Source organism: Bubalus kerabau, chromosome 11 (genome assembly GCF_029407905.1).
Source record: "Bubalus kerabau isolate K-KA32 ecotype Philippines breed swamp buffalo chromosome 11, PCC_UOA_SB_1v2, whole genome shotgun sequence".
NCBI classification, from domain to species: Eukaryota; Metazoa; Chordata; class Mammalia; order Artiodactyla; family Bovidae; genus Bubalus; species Bubalus kerabau.
The window spans coordinates 60705478-60726528 of record NC_073634.1 but is presented as its reverse complement, the minus strand read 5'-3'; positions in this window follow the sequence as shown (position 1 = coordinate 60726528).

Here is a 21051-nt window from a genome sequence, read left to right as displayed (position 1 = left end):
TCACTCAGGTCCTTGGTGTGTTAGATCACGGATGTGAAGTATTTAAATAAGCATGTTAAAATCTACTTTAATAAACCTATGAAATACCTGAGTGTATCCAAGCACATAAAAAAAAAAAAAAAAAAAAAAGGTCAATAATATTCCAGAGCTGTGAAACCTTCTAAGCTGCAAGGCCAAAAAAACACAAGTGAAACTAGGAAGCATAGTAATATTGACTACAGAAGAAGAGATAGTGATACCAGCCAGTGATGGTAAAAGCATGAATAGCAAAAGTTTTCAACGCAGTTTGTAACATTCGATGGTACTAATAATGCCTGACAGTTTGGGCAGAGGTCACTTTGAAAGTAGAAAGTGAAAGTGAAAGTGGCTCAGTTGTGTCTGACTCTTTGCGACCCCATGGACCGTAGTCCATGGAATTCTCCAAGCCAGAATACTGGGGGGGTAGCCTTTCTCTTCTCCAGGGGATCTTCCCAACCCAGAGATTAAACCCAGTCTCCTGCATTGCAGGCAGATTAAGTGTGGGTCTATACTATATATAAGCTTTCTCCTGAAGATTTGTTGCTGAAAATAGAAAAGAGAGATAAGTATCATTGATAGGCATGAAACAAGACATATTTATGAATATATGTGACATTCTATATCTGGCTATTTAATTGGCATAGCAATCCCTACATCAGTTTTTATTGTTGTTCAGTCGATAAGCTGTTTGACTCTTTGACACTCCATGAACTGCAGCATGCCAGGCTTCCCTTTCCTTCACTATCTTCCTGAAAGTGAAAGTCACTCAGTCATATCTGACTCTTTGTGACCACATGGACTATACAGTCCATGAAATTCTCAAGGCCAGAATACTGGAGTAGGTAGCCTTTCCCTTACTCCAGGGGATCTTCCCAACACAGGGATTGAACCCAGTCTCCCACACTGCAGGCAGATTCTTTACCAGCCGAGCCATAAGGGAAGCCCTGATTACACAAACTTATGTCCACCGAGTCAGTGATGCATCTAACCATCTCATCCTCTGTTACCCTCTTCTCCTCTTGCCCTCAATTTTTCCTAGCATCAAGGTCTTTTCCAATGAGTCAGCTCTTTGCACAGTAGGTGAGGGTAAACATAAGGGTGATGATGCTGTGAAAGTGCTGCACTCAATATGCCAGCAAATTTGGAAAACTCAGCAGTGGCCACAGGACTGGAAAATGTCAGTTTCCATTCCAATCCCAAAGAGAGGCAATGCCAAAGAATGCTCAAACTACCACACAATTGCACTCATCTCAAATGCTAGTAAAGTAATGCTCAAAATTCTCCAAGCCAGGTTTCAGCAATACATGAACTATGAACTTCCAGATGTTCAAGCTGGTTTTAGAAAAGGCAGAGGAACCAAAGATCAAATTGCCAACAACCGTTGGATCATCAAAAAAGCAAGAGAGTTCCAGAAAAACATCTATTTCTGCTTTATTGACTATGTCAAAGCCTTTGACTATGTGGATCACAATAAACTGTGGAAAATTCTGAAAGAGATGGGAATACCAGACCACCTGAGCTGCCTCTTGAGAAACCTGTATACAGGTCAGGAAGCAACAGTTAGAACTGGACATGGAACAACAGGCTGGTTCCAAATAGGAAAAGGAGTATGTCAAGGCTGTATATTGTCACCCTGCTTATTTAACTTATATGCAGAGTACATCATGAGAAACGCTGGGCAGGAAGAAGCACAAGCTGGAATCAAGATTGCCGGGAGAAATATCAATAACCTCAGATACGTAGATGACACCACCCTTATGGCAGAAAATAAAGAAGAACTAAAGAGCCTCTTGATGAAAGTGAAAGAGGAGAATGAAAATGTTGGTTTAAAGCTCAACATTCAGAAAACGAAGATCATGGCATCTGGTCCCATCATTTCATGGGAAATAGATGGGGGAACAGTGGAAACAGTAGTGTCAGATTTATTTTTTGGGGTTCCAAAATCACTGCAGATGGTTATTGCAGCCATGAAATTAAAAGATTTTTAGTCCTTGGAAGGAAATTTATGACCAACCTAGATAGCATATTGAAAAACAGAGACATTACTTTGCCAACAAAGGTTCGTCTAGTCAAGGCTATGGTTTTTCCAGTAAGCATATATGGATGTGACAATTGGACTGTGACGAAAGCTGAGTGCTGAAGAATTGATGCTTTTGAACTGTGATTTTGGAGAACACTCTTGAGAGTCCCTTGGACTGCAGGGAGATCCAACCAGTCCATTCTGAAGGAGATCAGCCCTGGGATTTCTTTGGAAGGAATGATGCTAAAGCTGAAACTCCAGTACTTTGGCTACCTCATGCGAAGAGTTGACTCATTGGAAAAGGCTCTGATGCTGGGAGGGACTGGGGGCAGGAGGAGGAGATGACAGAGGATGAGATGGCTGGATGGCATCACTGACTCGATGGACATGAGTTTGCGTGAACTCTGGGAGTTGGTGATGGACAGGGAGCCTGGCATGTTGCAATTCATGGGGCTGCAGAGAGTTGGACATGACTGAGCGACTGAACTGAACTGAAATGAACTGATGTCCTCAACTTCTGTCAAAGCAACTTTGTGGACTGATGAAAAAGTAGAATTGTGTATTTTATATACTTCTTGAAAAGTTGAATATTGATATCATCTAAATTGAATTACTTTAACCCTGTACTCAGTAGCATTTATGTATTTAGTCAGCACTCTTTGACTCTGTAAACGTGTTCTTTGAAATTGGTTCCACTAGTTCACTTTATTAATATCTATTAGATATCAGTACTCTTGACCAGTGTGAAGACCTATCAATGTTTAAGATAGTTCTTTCTCTCAGAGAATTTTCAATTACGCAAAAAAAAAATATATATATATATATATATATAATTAGTAATTTGTATCTTCTGATAGAATGCAGTGGAATTTATTTTACTTCTGTAATTAGATTATTTTACATAATAAGAACCAATAATTAATTAAATTCAATAAATATTAAATAATCCTTTATTATGTACTGAATGCTATTTAAGTAGTTAATGTATAACAGTGAAGGAAACAGACAAATATCCCTGCTGTATGGAGTATACAGTTAGTGAGGAGACATATAAAAACCAACACATGAACAAATGATTAAAATAAATGAATAAAGAAATGCTATTCCATTCTATGTTGAAGAGTAACACTGCTTTGAAGTATACTTAAGTCAAGGCTATGGATTTTCAGTAGTCACGTATAGATGTGAGAGTTGGACTGTGAAGAAACCTGTGTGCTGAATAATTGATGCTTTTGAACTGTGGTGCTGGAGAAGACTCTTGAGAGTCCCTTAGACTGCAAGGAGATCCAACCAGTCCATCCTAAAGGAAATCAGTCCGGGGTGTTCTTTGGAAGGAATGATGTTGAAGCTGAAACTCCAATACTTTGGCCACCTCATGCGAAGATTGACTCATTGGAAAAGACTCTGATACAGGGAGGGATTGGGGGCAGGAGGAAAAGGGGATGACAGAGGATGAGATGGCTGGATGGAATCACCAACTCAATGGACGTGAGTTTGAGTGAACTCCAGGAGTTGGTGATGGACAGGGAGGCCGGGCGTGCTGTGATTCATGGGGTCATAAAGAGTCAGACGTGACTGAGCCATTGAACTGAACTGAACTGAACTAAGTTATAATTGCTCATAGGGATAGATGGACTGGGAAAGAGATTTTTCTTTTATTTTCAATAGGATGATTGGTAAAGGTATCTCTGAGAGGTTAAAACTCAAGTAAAAACCTGAAAGAGGTTAGCTATACATATATTTGTGGAATATATATATATATATATATATATATATATATATATATATTTGTAGGTAGCATAATATTTAAGTGAAAAACCTTGAAGCAAGGACATACCATCCCAGTAAAAGGAATGACAAAGAGCTCAGTTTATCTCAAACAGAATAATATAAACGGAGACTAACAGGAGATGACTCAAGAAAGGTAAGGGAATTTGTAAGCCCTTGGGAAGTCTTTGGCTTATACTCTGGGAGAATTGAGAAGGCATTAGAGAGTTTGAGCAAATTAATGCCTTGAACTGACTTATAGCTTAACAGGATTACTCTTGCTGTTATGTACCAAGTGGAAAACAGAAAGGCAAGTGCAGAAGCAAAGACAACATAGAGGGCAACTGCAACACTCCAGATAAGAGATGATCATGGCCTGAAACAGTGAGATAAAGATATGTACTCAGACTGTTGAAATGTTTTGAAGATACAACTGACAGTGCTTACAGATGTATTGGTAATGGGATGTGAGATGAGAGAAGTCAAGGCAGTATCTCAGATATCAGCATTTAGCTGAGAGAAGGAAAATGTATACACATATATTTTTGACAAGATTGTGAAAGAATTAAAGTTGGAGATAAGAGCAGTAGGTCTGTGTATACTTGAAGTTACATATTTCAATAAAGTTTAATATAAAATATGGAATTAGTTATTATGACTGCAATGGAAATATAAAAGGTATTGGAAGCTCTAATACTAAGTGATGAAACTGAGAGAGAAAGGGAGAGAGAGAGAAAGAAGAAAATAAGCTACTATTGCATTTAGAGACCAAGGAAAGAAGTTGAAATAGTGAAGGAATAATCATTGAGGTAGGAAAAACAGGATTTTTTTCTTTTACTGAACCCAAGTGAAGAAAGTGTTTCCATGAGAAGACAGGAATCTTTAAACAGTTGTCGGTACATTAATTTACTAAAAAAAAAAAAAAAATCATAGATTCTAAATATACAGTTATATATAATTAAGTATTTATAAATAACATGTGCTACTCTCAAGATTGGGTATGCAAAAGAGTATGAACTGAAATTTTGTACAGTATAGCTAAAATAATACCTCGCTTAGAAGGAAATGGCAACCCACTCCAGTATTCTTGCCCTGAAAATCCCATGGACAGAGGAACCTGGTAGGCTACAGTCCATGGGGTCACAAAGAGTCAAACACCACTGAGTGACTAAACTTAAACTAATTTTCTATTACTCATATTATTACCAACAGGGATGAATTTAATCTTTCTTTTTCTCAATGAAAAAATAGCAAGTGTTTAAGCATTTTTATAGATTATACTACATTCACCAAAATATATTGGAATCACAAATTTAAATGAAGCAAAATATGTAATTAAATCTTTTAAATTAACATATTAATTGCCCAATCTCTTTCTTTTTCTTCTCCATTGTACTACACACTAATATGTCATGATGAGACCTATTTCCTGTAGAGAAGTGGAATTATTATGCATGGAATTATCTTTTTAGTCTAAATTATTGTGCACATGTTTATAAGTAAATGAAAAAATCTCTATTTTCTCTTTTATTAATTCAGTCTTTCTATATAAATCAAAACTTGCAAGGAAAAACAAATAGCATTTTCTTTGAGGTTACAGTGAAAGTCTACATATGCTAGATAATACAATCTAAAGAATTTTCATAAATGTATTTATGCAAAATACAATATTGCATAATGCAATATCATATAAAAAGATAAACTTGTATAGAAACATACTTTATGTATTAGAGAAAGGGAAACCATATAAGATTCAGAAGTATTTTTGTCTAAAGGGTTATATATGTATTTTCTAATTGTGCAAATTATCTTCATAGAATTCCTTGAAAAGTTTTGAAATATGTAAGTAATCTACAAATCACAAGAGCATAGCATAGTCATGGACATAAGCTATCATTACTAAAGAGAACCCTTACAGTCCTAAAAAGTGAAAATGTCTACATTCTTAAATTCCTGAAATCACTCTGAAAACAAATTTTATAAATATAAAAATATTTTTAAAACTCATAAGATAAATAAATTTCCATCATTTTGATTAAATAAAATGATTGAAAAAATACCCCATAGATAATTTTCTGCATCATGCTATTGCTGATTAGTAGATTTTAGGTAGGAAAATATAGGGTTAAATTTACTATCTAATTCACAAGAAGTAAAAAAAAAAATATATATATATAATGTATATATAATTTTTATGTCATCTAGAAACAAATGGTTTCTGAATTCACATTTAAAGCTGATGGTAGAGTATTTCACAGAGGTTTACGTAGAGAGCTCGCATGAAAATTGATTCTTCCTTAATCATACCAACTGTTGCCAATCTCAAGTAATTCCAGGAGGGATTTTTCTCTCATATAGGCAACAGCTGCATAATGACTCTGATGAGCCCTCAAAATGGGGGATATGTGCCCTAGATTTCCGTTTCCTACTTAAAAATTAACTGACCAGGACCTAAGTGAGCACATGCTGTTGTAACCAAGTGCCTAATGTCATTTGCCTCTAAGTTTCATTATCTAGTATCCTTTGAAATATGATTTATAACACTATTTTTTATTCTTTATGTGTAAATTCTGAAAGCAAGAGAAGGTAGTTTATTTCTTTGTATGCTTCTTAAGTAATACAAAGTATTGCATTAGAAACATAAAGCAATGTACTCCTTATTTATAATGTATCATTCTACAAATTATCATGAAAAGTAATCTTAAATTGGTACAAAGTAAAACAAACCCAGTAAAGAAACTTAAATTAAAAACTTACCTTTAGCATTTGTTGAAGAGCTGGTTTGGTGGTGCAGAATTCTCTGAGCTTTTGCTTGTCTGTAAAGCTTTTAATTTCTCCTTCATATTTGAATGAGATCCTTGCTGGGAACAGTAATCTGGGTTGTAGGTTTTTCTCTTTCATCACTTTAAATATGTCCTGCCATTCCCTTCTGGCTTGAAGAGTTTCTATTGAAAGATTAACTGTTATCATTATGAGGATCCCCTTGTGAGTTATTTTTTTGTTTGTTTTTCCCTTGCTGCTTTTAATATTTGTTCTTTGTGTTTGATCTTTGCTAATTTGATTAATATGTGTCTTGGGGTGTTTTGCCTTGGGTTTATCCTGTTTGGGACTCTCTAGGTTTCTTGGACTTGGGTGGCTATTTCCTTCCCGGTTTTAGGGAAGTTTTCAACTATTATCTCCTCAAGTATTTTCTCATGGCCTTTCTTTTTGTCTTCTTCTTCTGGGACTCCTATGATTCAAATGTTGGGGCACTTAACATTATCCCAGAGGTCTCTGAGGTTTTCCTCATTTCTTTTAATTCTTTTTTCCTCTCTGCTTCATTTATTTCCACCATTCTATCTTCCACCTCACTTATCCTATCTTCTGCCTCAGTTATTCTACTGTTAGTTCCCTCCAGAGTGCTTTTGATCTCAGTTATTGCATTATTCATTATTGATTGACTCTTTTATTTCTTCTAGGTCCTTGTTAAACTTTTGTTGCATCTTCTCAATCCTTTTCTCCAGACTATTTATCTGTAACTCCATTTTGTTTTCAATAATTTGAATCATTTTTACTATAATTTTTCCAAATTCTTTTTCAGGTAGACTCCCTATCTCCTCCTCTTTGGTTTGATTTGGTACAGATGGCTAACAAACACATGAAAAGATGCTCAACATCACTCATTTCAGAGAAATACAAATCAAAAGCACAATGAGGTACCATCTCATGCTGGTCACAATGGCTGCTATCAAAAAGTCTACAAACAATAAATGCTGGAGAGGGTGCAGAGAAAAAGGAACCCTCTTACACTGTTGGTGGGAATGCAAACTAGTACAGCCACTATGGAAAACAGTGTGGAGATTCCTTAAAAAACTGGAAATAGAACTGCCATATGACCCAGCAATCCCACTACTGGGCATACACACTGAGGAAACCAGAATTGAAAGAGACATGTATACCCCAATATTCATTGCTGTACTATTTACAATAACCTGGACATAGAAGTAACCTAGATGTCCATCAGCAGATGAATGGATAAGAAAGCTGTAGTACATATACACAATGGAATATTACTCAGCTATTAAAAAGAATGCACTTGAATCAGTTCAAATGAGGTGGATGAAACTGGAGCCTTTTATACAGAGCGAAGTAAGTCAGAAAGAAAAACACCATTACATTATGTTAACACATATATATATGGCATTTAGAAAGATGTATGGCAAAACCAATACAATATTGTAAAGTAATTAACCTCCAATTAAAATAAATAAATTTATATTAAAAAAAAGAAAGATGGTAATAATGACCCTATATGAGAGACAGCAAAAGAGACACAGATGTAAAGAACAGGCTTTTGGACTCTGTGGGAGAAGGCAAGGGTGGGATGATTTGAGAGAATAACATTGAAACATGTATATTATCATATGTGAAATCGATTGCCAGTCCAGGTTTGATGCATGAGATAGGGTGCTCAGGGCTGGTGCACTGGGATGACCCTGAGGGATGAGATGGGGAGGGAGTTGTAAGGGAGGGTCAGGATGGGAAACACATGTACACCCATGGCTGATTCATGTGAATGTATGGCAAAAACCACCGCAATATTGTAAAGTAATTAGCCTCCAATTAAAATAAAAATAAAAACTTACTGTCAGGGCTTCCCTGACAGCTCAGTTGGTAAAGAATCCACCTGCAATGCAGATGACCCCTGTTTCATTCCTGGGTCAAGACTATCCGCTGGAGAAGGGATAGCCTACCCACTCCAGTATTCTTGGGCTTCCCTTGTGCGTCAGCTGGTAAAGAATCCACCTGCAATGCAGAAGACCTGGGTTTTATTCCAGGTTGGGAAGATCCCCTTTAGAAGGGAAAGGCTACCCACTCCAGTATTCTGGTCTGGAGAATTCCATGCACTGTATAGTTCATGGGGACTCAAGGAGTTGGGCAAGACTGAGTGATTTCCACTTTCACTAAACAGTGAAAGGAACCCAAAGTGTTTATATAACTCTACTTTCACACTTTGTCTTTGTGGAAGAACATAATTTAATTAAACATTATGAGAAATAAAGTATTATTTGTAATTTTAATACTGTGGTTAACATCTTAACTACACTCTTTTCTGGGATAGCCTTAAATTAGGATTTCATCATACATCGTATTTATAAATTTATTTATTTATTTTTATTTTGTGAGAGCTCAGTTGGTAAGGAATCCGACTTCAATAAAGGAGCCCCGGTTCCATTCATGGGTTGGGAGGATTCCCTGGAGAAAGGATAAACCACCCACTCCAGTATTCTTGGGCTTCCCTTGAGCCCAGTTGGTAAAGAATCTGCCTGCAATGTGGGAGACGTGGATTTGATCCCTGTTACCCACCCCAGTATGCTGGCCTGGAGATTTCTATGGACTACAGTCAATGGGGTCACAATGAGTTGGACATGATTGAGTGACTTTCACTTTCATGTAAAGAATAATTTTTGATGACTAAAGAGTATTTAGAGAGACATGCTTAACAAAAAGTCCCATAGGGAACATGTATTTGCTAAATCAAAACAAATATTGACTGAAAACTATCAGTACACTTGATTCAGCCAAACACCTAAATATCATTAAATATGCATTACATGGGATGAATACTTAGAAATCAATTTTAACCACTTTTGCTAGTTTTTTGTTGTTGTTGGTGGTGGTTTGTATTTTTTTTAACAGTAAAAATAATGCTTTTTTTTTTTTTAATGGACTCTGTGGGAGAGGGAGAGGGTGGGAAGATTTGGGAGAATGGCATTGAAACATGTATAGTATCATGTATGAAACGAGTCGCCAGTCCAGGTTCGATGCACGATACTGGATACTTGGGGCTGGTGCACTGGGACGACCCACAGGGAAGGGTATGGGGAGGGAGGAGGGTTCAGGATGGGGAACACAGGTATACCTGTGGCGGATTCATTTCGATATTTGGCAAAACTAATACAATATTATAAAGTTTAAAAATAAAATAAAATTTTAAAAAAAGTAATGCAGAATAATGTTTCAGAAAACTGATTTATCGTTAATAAGATATGAATATTGTTTGTATATATGACCAAGTGATATGATTTAAACAAATAATTTAATGTTTGTTTCTGTAGTTTTAATCATATTGTTTGTAAAATGGAACTAAAAACTGAAAACATCACAGGAACACTCTATGAAATGACATAGTCTTATATGTTAGCCTGGTGCCAATTGATAAGGAATTGGATATTTTCATTCCAAGACTAAGGACAGGTCAATAATGACCTTTTCAACTTCATACAGTGAGTTCTAGTTAGTGCAATAACAAAAAAAAAAAAATAATTAAGATGTATGCAGTTTAAGAAGGAAGAAATAAACTGGCTTTAAACTCAAATGACAAGATGGTCTACATAAGATAATCCCAAGGAATCGAAAGGTAAACTCCTGACACATAAGCAAATATAGATTGCAGGATACAAATCATACTCTTCTCCTTCCCTCAGTCTTTCCCAGCATCGGGATCTTTTCCAATGAGTTTGCTCTTCGCATCAAGTGACTAAAGTATTGGAGTTTCAACTTCAGCATCAATCCTTCTAATGATTATTTAAGGTTAGGTTTCTTCAGGATTGATTGGTTTGATCTCTTTGTAGTCCAGTTCAGTTCAGTTCAGTTTAGTCACTCAGTCGTGTCAGACTCTTTGCAACCCCAAGAATCGCAGCACGCCAGGCATTCCAGTCCATCACCAACTCCTGGAGTTCACTCAGACTCATGTCCATCGAGTCAGTGCTGCCATCCACCCATCTCATCCTCTGTCATCCTCTTTTTCCCCTGTCCCCAATCCCTCCCAGCATCAGAATCTTTTCCAAAGAGTCAACGGTTCGCAAGAGGTGGCCAAAGTACTGGAGTTTCAGCTTTAGGATCACTCCTTCCAATGAAATCCCAGGGCTGATCTCCTTTAGGATGGACTGGTTGGATCTCCTTGCAGTCCAAGGGACTCTCAAGAGTCTTCTCCAACACCACAGTTCAAAAGCATCAATTTTTCGGTGCTCAGCTTTCTTCGCAGTCCAATTCTCACATCCATACATGACCACTGGAAAAACCATAGTCTTGACTAGATGTACCTTAGTTGGCAAAGTAATGTCTTTGCTTTTCCATATGCTATCTAGGTTGGTCATAACTTTTCTTCAAAGGAGTAAGCGTCTTTTAATTTCATGGCTGCAGTCACCTTCTGCAGTGATTTTGGAGCTCAAAAAAATAAAGTCTGACACTGTTTCCACTGTTTCCCCATCTATTTCCCATGAAGTGATAGGACCAGATGCCATGATCTTAGTTTTCTGAATGTTGAGATTTAAGCCAACTTTTTCATGGTCCTCTTTCACTTTAATCAAGAGGCTCTTTAGTTCTTGTTAGCTTTCTGCCATAAGGGTGGTGTCAACTGCATATCTGAGGTTATTGATATTTCTCCTGGCAATCTTGATTCCAGCTTGTGTTTCTTCCAGACCAGTCTTTCTCATGATGTACACTCCATAAAAGTTAAATAAGCAGGGCAACAATATACAGCCTTGACGTACTCCTTTTCCTATTTGGAACCAGTCTGTTGTTCCATGTCCAGTTCTAGCTGTTGCTTCCTGACCTGCATACAGGTTTCTCAGGAGGCAGGTCAAGTTGTCTGGTATTCCCATCTCTTTCAGAATTTTCCACAATTTATTGTGATCCACACAGTCAAAGGCTTTGGCATAGTCAAGAAAGCAGAAATAGATATTTTTCTGGAACTTTCTTGCTTTTTCCATGATCCAGCAGATGTTGGCAATTTGATCTCTGGTTCCTCTGCCTTTTCTAAAACCAGCTTGAACATCTGGAAGTTCACATTCATGTATTGCTGAAGCCTGGCTTGGAGAATTTTGAGCATTACTTTACTAGCATGTGAGATGAGTGCAATTGTGTGGGAGTTTGAGCATTCTTTGTCATTGCCTTTCTTTGGGATTGGAATGAAAATTGACCTTTTCCAGTCCTGTGGCCACTGCTGAGTTCTCCAAATTTGCTGGCATATTGAGTGCAGCACTTTTCCAGCATCATCTTTCAGGATTTGAAATAGCTCAACTGGAATTCCATCACCTCCACTAGCTTTGTTTGTAGTGATGCTTTCTAAGGTCCACTTGACTTCACATTCCAGGATGTCTGGCTCTATGTGAGTGATCACATCATGGTGATTATCCTGGTCTTGAAGATCTTTTTTGTACACTTCTGTGTATTCTTGCCACCTCTTCTTAATACCTTCTGCTTCTGTTAGGTCCATACCATTTCTGTCCTTTATCGAGCCCATCTTTGCATGAAATCTTCCCTTGGTATTTCTAATTTTCTTGAAGAAATCTCTAGTCTTTCCCATTCTGTTGTTTTCCTCTATTTCTTTGCACTGATCTTTCTTATCTGAGGAAGTCTTTCTTATCTCTTCTTGCTATTCTTTGGAACTCTACATTCAGATGCTTATATCTTTCCTTTTCTCCTTTGCTTTTCGCTTCTCTTCTTTTTTTTTTTTTAATTTTATTTTATTTTTAAACCTCAAACACTGTATTAGTTTTGCCAAGCATCAAAACGAATCCACCACAATATACATGTGCTCCCCATCCTGAACCCTCCTCCTTCCTCCCTCCCCATACCATCCCTCTGGGTCGTCCCAGTGCACCAGCCCCAAGCATCCAGTATCGTGCATCGAACCTGGACTGGAATCTCGTTTCATACATGATATTACACATGTTTCAATGCCATTCTCCCAAATCTTCCCACCCTCTCCCTCTCCAACAGAGTCCATAAGACTGTTCTATACATCAGTGTCTCTTTTGCTGTCTCATACACAGGATTATTGTTACCATCTTTCTAAATTCCATATATATGCGTTAGTATACTGTATTGGTGTTTTTCTTTCTGGCTTACTTCACTCTGTATAATAGGCTCCAGTTTCATCCACCTCATTAGAACTGATTCAAATGAATTCTTTTTAATGGCTGAGTAGTACTCCATTGTGTATATGTACCACAGCTTTCTTATCCATTCATCTGCTGATGGACATCTAGGTTGCTTCCATGTCCTAGCTATTATAAACAGTGCTGCGATGAACATTGGGGTACACGTGTCTCTTTCCCTTCTGGTTTCCTCTGTGTGTATGCCCAGCAGTGGGATTGCTGGATCATAAGGCAGTTCTATTTCCAGTTTTTTAAGGAATCTCCACACTGTTCTCTATAGTGGCTGTACTAATTTGCATTCCCACCAACAGTGTAAGAGGGTTCCCTTTTCTCCACACCCTCTCCAGCATTTATTACTTGTAGACTTTTGGATCGCAGCCATTCTGACTGGCGTGAAATGGTACCTCATAGTGGTTTTGATTTGCATTTCTCTGATAATGAATGATGTTGAACATCTTTTCATGTGTTTGTTAGCCATCTGTATGTCTTCTTTGGAGAAATGTCTATTTAGTTCTTTGGCCCATTTTTGATTGGATCATTTATTGTTCTGGAGTTGAGCTGTAGGAGTTGCTTGTATATTTTTGAGATTAGTTGTTGTCAGTTGCTTTATTTGCTATTATTTTCTCCCATTCTGAAGGCTGTCTTTTCACCTTGCTAATAGTTTCCTTTGATGTGCAGAAGCTTTTAAGGTTAATTAGATCCCATTTGTTTATTTTTGCTTTTATTTCCAATATTCTGGGAGGTGGGTCATAGAGGATCCTGCTGTGATGTATGTCAGAGAGTGTTTTGCCTATGTTCTCCCCTAGGAGTTTTATAGTTTCTGGTCTTACATTGAGATCTTTAATCCATTTTGAGTTTATTCTTGTGTATGGTGTTAGAAAGTGTTCTAGTTTCATTCTTTTACAAGTGGTTGACCAGATTTCCCAGCACCACTTGTTAAAGAGATTGTCTTTAATCCATTGTATATTCTTGCCTCCTTTGTCAAAGATAAGGTGTCCATACGTGCGTGGATTCATCTCTGGGCTTTCTATTTTGTTCCATTGATCTATATTTCTGTTTTTGTGCCAGTACCATACTGTCTTGATAACTGTGGCTTTGTAGTAGAGCCTGAAATCAGGTAGGTTGATTCCTCCAGTTCCATTCTTTTTTCTCAAGATAGCTTTGGCTATTCGAGGTTTTTTGTATTTCTATACAAATTGTGAAATTATTTGTTCTAGCTCTGTGAAGAATACCGTTGGTAGCTTGATAGGGATTGCATTGAATCTATAAATTGCTTTGGGTAGTATACTCATTTTCACTATATTGATTCTTCCAATCCATGAACACGGTATATTTCTCCATTAGTGTCCTCTTTGATTTCTTTCACCAGTGTTTTATTGTTTTATATATATAGGTCTTTAGTTTCTTTAGGTAGATATATTCCTAAGTATTTATTCTTTCCGTTGCAATGGTGAATGGAATTGTTTCCTTAATTTCTCTTTCTGTTTTCTCATTATTAGTGTATAGGAATGCAAGGGATTTCTGAGTGTTGATTTTATATCCTGCAACTTTACTATAATCATTGATTAGTTCTAGTAATTTTCTGGTGGAGTCTTAGGGTTTTCTATGTAGAGGATCATGTCATCTGCAAATAGTGAGAGTTTTACTTCTTCTTTTCCAATTTGGATTCCTTTTATTTCTTTTTCTGCTCTGATTGCTGTGGTCAAAACTTCCAAAACTATGTTGAATAGTAATGGTGAAAGTGGGCACCCTTGTCTTGTTCCTGACTTTAGAGAAAATGCTTTCAATTTTTCACCATTGGGGATAATGATTGCTGTGGGTTTGTCATATATAGCTTTTATTATGTTGAGGTATGTTCCTTCTATTCCTGCTTTCTGGAGAGTTTTTTATCATAAATGGATGTTGAATTTTGTCAAAGGCTTTCTCTGCATCTATTGAGATAATCATATGGTTTTTATTTTTCAATTTGTTAATGTGGTGTATTACATTGATTGATTTGCGGATATTGAAGAATCCTGCATCCCTGGGATAAAGCCCACTCGGTCATGGTGTATGATCTTTTTAATGTGTTGTTGGATTCTGTTTGCTAGAATTTTGTTAAGGATTTTTGCATCTATGTTCATCAGTGATATTGGCCTGTAGTTTTCTTTTTTTGTAGGATCTTTGTCAGGTTTTGGTATTAGGGTGATGGTGGCCTCATAGAATGAGTTTGGAAGTTTACCTTCCTCTGCAATTTTCTGAAAGAGTTTGAGCAGGATAGGTGTTAGCTCCTCTCTAAATTTTTGGTAGAATTCAGCTGTGAAGCCGTCTGGACCTGGGCTTTTGTTTGCTGGAAGATTTCTGATTGCAGTTTCAATTTCTGTGCTTGTGATGGGTCTGTTAAGATATTCTATTTCTTCCTGGTCCAGTTTTGGAAGTTGTACTTTTCTAAGAATTTGTCCATTTCTTCCACGTTGTCCATTTTATTGGTATATAATTGTTGATAGTAGTCTCATGATCCTTTGTATTTCTGTGTTGTCTGTTGTGATCTCTCCATTTTCATTTCTAATTTTATTGATTTGATTTTTCTCCCTTTGTTTCTTGATGAATCTGGCTAATGGTTTGTCAATTTTATTTATCCTTTCAAAGAACCAGCTTTTGGCTTTGTTGATTTTTGCTATGGTCTCTTTTGTTTCTTTTGCATTTATTTCTGCTCTAATTCTTAAGATTTCTTTCCTTCTACTAACCCTGGGGTTCTTCATGTCTTCCTATTCTAGTTGCTTTAGGTGTAGAGTTAGGTTATTTATTTGACTTTTTTCTTGTTTCTTGAGGTATGCCTGTATTGCTATGAACTTTCCCCTTAGGACTGCTTTTACCGTGTCCCACAGGTTTTGGGTTGTTGTGTTTTCATTTTCATTCGTTTCTATGCAAATTTTAATTTATTTTTTGATTTCTTCTGTGATTTGTTGGTTATTCAGCAGCATGTTGTTCAGCCTCCATATGTTGGATTTTTTAATAGTTTTTCTCCTGTAATTGAGATCTAATCTTACTGCATTGTGGTCAGAAAAGATGCTTGGAATGATTTCTATTTTTTTGAATTTACCAAGGCTAGATTTATGGCCCAGGATGTGATCTATCCTGGAGAAGGTTCCATGTGCGCTTGAGAAAAAGGTGAAATTCATTGTTTTGGGATGAAATGTCCTATAGATATCAATTAGGTCTAACTGGTCTATTGTATCGTTTAAAGTTTGTGTTTCCTTGTTAATTTTCTGTTTAGTTGATCTATCCATAGGTGTGACTGGGGTATTAAAGTCTCCCACTATTATTGTGTTATTGTTAATTTCTCCTTTCATAGTTGTTAGCATCTGTCTTACATATTGTGGTGCTCCCGTGTTGGATGCATATATATTTATAATTGTTTTTTTTTTTTTAATTTTAAATTTTATTTTATTTTTAAACTTTACATAACTGTTATATCTTCTTCTTGGATTGATCCTTTGATCATTATGTAGTGACCATCTTTGTCTCTTTTCACAGCCTTTGTTTTAAAGTCTATTTTATCTGATATGAGTATTGCTACTCCTGCTTTCTTTTGGTCCCTATTTGCATGGAAAAATCTTTTTCCAGCCCTTCACTTTCAGTCTGTATGTGTCCCCTGTTTTGAGGTGGGTTTCTTGTAGACAACATATGTAGGGGTCTTGTTTTTGTATCCATTCAGCCAGTCTTTGTCTTTTGGTTGGGGCATTCAACCCATTTACGTTTAAGGCAATTACTGATAAGTATGATCCTATTTCCATTTACTTTATTGTTTTGGGTTCAAATTTATACACCATTTTTGTGTTTCCTGTCTAGAGAATATCCTTTAGTATTTGTTGGAGAGCTGGTTTGGCGGTGCAGAATTCTCTCAGCTTTTGCTTGTCTGAAAAGCTCTTGATTTCTCCTTCATATTTGAATGAGATCCTTGCTGGGTACCATAATCTGGGCTGTAGGTTATTTTCTTTCATCATTTTAAGTATGTCTTGCCATTCCCTCCTGGCTTGAAGAGTTTCTATTGAAAGATCAGCTGTTATCCTTATGGGAATTCCCTTGTGTGTTATTTGTTGTTTTTCCCTTGCTGCTTTTAATATTTGTTCTTTGTGTTTGATCTTTGTTAATTTAATTAATATGTGTCTTGGGGTGTTTCACCATGGGTTTATCCTGTTTGGGACTCTCTGGGTTTCTTGGACTTGGGTGATTATTTCCTTCCCCATTTGAGGGAAGTTTTCAACTATTATCTCCTCAAGTATTTTCTCATGGTCTTTCTTTTTGTCTTCTTCTTCTGGGACCCCTATGATTCGAATGTTGTAGTGTTTAATATTGTCCTGGAGGTCTCTGAGATTGTCCTCTTTTCTTTTAATTCGTTTTCTTTTATCCTCTCTGATTCATTTATTTCTTCCATTCTATCTTCTAATTCACTAATCCTATCTTCTGTCTCTGATATTCTACTATTTGTTGCCTCCAGAGTGTTTTTAATTTCATTTATTGCATTATTCATTATATATTGACTCTTTTTTATTTCTTCTAGGTCCTTGTTAAACCTTTCTTGCATCTTCTCAATCCTTGCCTCCAGGCTATTTATCTGTGATTCCATTTTGATTTCGATTTTGGATCAATTTCACTATCATTATTCGGAATTCTTTATCAGGTAGATTCCCTATCTCTTCCTCTTTTGTTTGGTTTGGTGGGCATTTATCCTGTTCCTTTATCTGCTGGGTATTCCTCTGTCTCTTCATCTTGTTTAAATTGCTGAGTTTGGGGTATCCTTTCTGTATTCTGGAAGTTTGTGGAGTTCTCTTTATTGTGGCATTTCCTCGCTGTGTGTGGGCTTGTACAGTTAGTTTGTCACGGTTTCCTGGTTAGAGAAGCTTGTGTCGGTGTTCTGGTGGGTGGAGCTGTATTTCTTCTTTCTGGAGTGCAATGAAGTGTCCAGTAATGAGTTATGAGATGTCTATGGCTTTGGGGTGACTTTGGGCAGCCTGTATCTTGGAGTTCAGGGCTGTTGTCCTTTGTTGCTGGAGAATTTGCTTGGTATGACTTGCCCTGGAACTTGTTGGCCCTTGTGTGGTGCTTGGTTTCAGTGTCGGTATGGAGGCATTTGATGAGCTCCTGTCAATTAATGTTCCTTGGAGTCAGGAGTTCCCTGGAGTCAGGGTTTGGACTTAAGCCTCCTGCTTCCAGTTATTGGTCTTATTTTTACAGTAGTTTCAAAACTTCTCCTTCTATACAGCACCATTGATAAAACATCTACGTTAAAGATGAAAAGTTTCTCTACCATGAGGTTCACCCAGAGAGGTTCACAGCATTACATGGAGAAGAGAAGAGGGAGGAGGGATTTAGAGGTGACCTGAATAAGATGAGGTGGAATCAATAGAGGAGAGAGTGGGCTAGCCAGTAATCACTTCCTTATGTGCACTCCACAACTGGACCACTCAGAGATGTTCATGGAGTTATACAGAGGAGAGAAGAAGGAGGAAGAAGACAGAGGTGGCCAGGAGGGTAAAAGGGGGGAATGAAAAGGAGGGAAACAGATCCAGCCAGTAATCAATTCCCTAAGTGTTCTCCACCGTCTGGAACACACAGAAATTCACAGAGTTGGGTAGAGTAGAGAGGGGTTAGGGAGGAGACACCAGCAACCTGGTGGAGAAAAAGGAGAGTCCAAAGGGAGAGAGAGCAGTCAAGCCACTAATCTCGCTCCCTAGTGAAAAATGGATACTGAAGTTTGAGTTCTTAAAGGTACAAAATTGGTAACAAATACATAAAAGCAAAAATTAAAAATCTAGAGTAGAGTTTGGAATTTCAAAAATACGATGTTAAAGAAAGGAAGAAGGAAAAGAAAGAGAGGAAAAAACAAACAAACTAAAACAAACAAGGTCGCGAAAATTATAAAGAAAATATAGGTACAAAATTGATAACTAATACCAAAAAGCAAAAGTTAAAAATCTAGAGTAGAGTTTGGAATTTCAGATATACAATGTTATATAAAAGAAGAAGAGAAACAGAAAAAAAAAAAAAAAAAAAGTCACAGAAATTATAAAAAAAAAAAAAAAAAAAAAACTATAGGTACAAAATTGATAACAAATACCAAAAAGCTAAAATTAAAAATCTAGAGTAGAGCTTGGAATTTCAGAAATACAATGCTAAAGAAAAGAAGAAGAAGAAAAGCAAAACAAAACAAAACAAGATCAAAAAATTATAAAAAAAATATATATATATGAAGTTTGCTGTAAAAAAAATAGGGTCTTTTTTTTTTGCAAAGTAATAGGTTATAAAAGTGAAAATTAAAGGAATAATAGAGGACTTAAAATTTTTTAAAAAAAAATTAAAAAAAAAGAAAGAAAGAATGATCGTAAAAATAGTAAAAATATATCTAGGACTTTCTCTGGTTTTGTTGTGAGTATTGTGGGTTCAGTTCATTTTTGGCTGTCCTTGGTCTGACTTATATTTCTCAAGATCTATAGGCCCCTTCCTATGTAGTCAGTAGTAACCACAGGGTTTTAATCTATTGCCTGTAGCTTCCAAGGCGGTTCCCTCTGTTATAGCTTCTGTTTGCTTGTCTCTTCAGTGTCTGGTTTCCACCCTGACACAAAGGGGATGGTGGAGGACACTTTTTTTTTTTTTTTTTTTTTAGGCTCACTTGTTCAGTCACGCTGTTGGGAGGGAGGGAGGGATGCTGCAAATAACACTGGCGTGTGCTCGCAGTGCCTCAGCCACACTGGGTCTGCCCCCGCTCACGGCGTGTGTAGCCTCCCTGCCCACACTTCTCAGGCTCTAGGTTGTTCCTCCAGGAACCATCCGTGGCCGGCCCTGGCCTGCCTGCACCTCCCAGGTCCAAGCCGCTCAGGTTCAGGCACTCGGGTAGTCCTCAGAGGCGCAGACTCGGTTGGGCCTGCGTTTTGTGCCCTTCCCAGGTCCGAGCAGCTCAGGTGATGAGGTGTTTGGTGAGCGCGATTGCTGCAACTTATCACCTCTCCGCCACTTGGTTATCTAGGTGTGTAACCGGCGCACCTTCTCAGGCAGATGTTGACCGTCCAGACTGCCAAGAAGTTTTAGTTAGCAAAGAAGCCTGCTTACAGTTTTATAGATAATGTCTCTCTGGGGCTGTGATTGCCCTCTTCCGGTTCTAGCTGCCTGTCACTGGAGGGGGAAGGTCTGCAGCCTGCTATCTCTGTTCAGTCCTTTGTTCCGTGCGCGGGCCTGGCGGTGTCTTAGGTTACGGCTGGCTTTTCGCGTGGTAGATATCCCACAGTCTGGTTTGCTAGCCCAAATTATTTTGCTCAGATAGCGCTCAGGGTATTCAGGCCAGGTCCTTACCCTAAGCGATGCAGCCCACGCCGCGCCTCCTTGCCCAGCCCCCACTTGCTAATGGCATGTGCAGGAGTCTGGGCTGCTTCTCCGCTGGGGGAGTTACCGTAGGGCTCGCAATCTGCGGGTTTTAATTGTTCATTTATTTTTCCTCCATGTTATGTTGCCCTCTGTGCTTCCAAAGCTCGGCACAGATTCGGCAGTGAGAAGGTTTCCTGGTGTTTGGAAACTTCTCTCTTTTTAAGACTCCTTTCCCGGGATGGGACTCCTTTCCTGGGATGGAACTCCTTCCCTCCCTCTTTTGTCTCTTTTTTTGTCTTTTATATTTTTTCCTACCTCCTTTCGAAGACTTCAGTTGCTTTTCTGGGTGCCTGATGTTCTCTGCCAGCCTTCAGAAGTTGTTTTGTGGAATTTACTCAGCGTTTAAATGTTCTTTTGATGAATTTGTGGGGGAGAAAGTGTTCTCCCCCTCCTACTCCTCCACCGTCTTGGCTCCTCCCAATCTGCTTCTCTTCTTTTCACAGCTATTTGTAAGGCCTCCTCAGACAGCCATTTTTCTTTTTTGCATTTTTTTTCCATGGGGATGGTCTTGATCCCTGTCTCCTGTACGATGTCACAAACTTCCATCCATAGTTCATCATGCACTCTATCTATCAGATCTAGTCCCTTACATCTATTTCTCACTTCCACTGTATAATCATAAGGGATTTGATTTAGGTCATACCTGAATGGTCTAGTGGTTTTCCCTACTTTCTTCAATTTAAGTCTGAATTTGGCAATAAGAAGTTCATGATCTGAGCCACAGTCAGCTCCTGGTCTTGTTTTTTTGACTGTATAGAGCTTCTCCATCTTTGGCTGCAAAGAATTTAATCAATCTGATTTTGGTGTTGACCATCTGGTGATGACCATGTGTAGAGTCCTCTCTTGTGTTGTTGGAAGAGGGTGTTTGCTATGACCAGTGCATTTTCTTGGCAAAACTATTAGTCTTTTCCCTGCTTCATT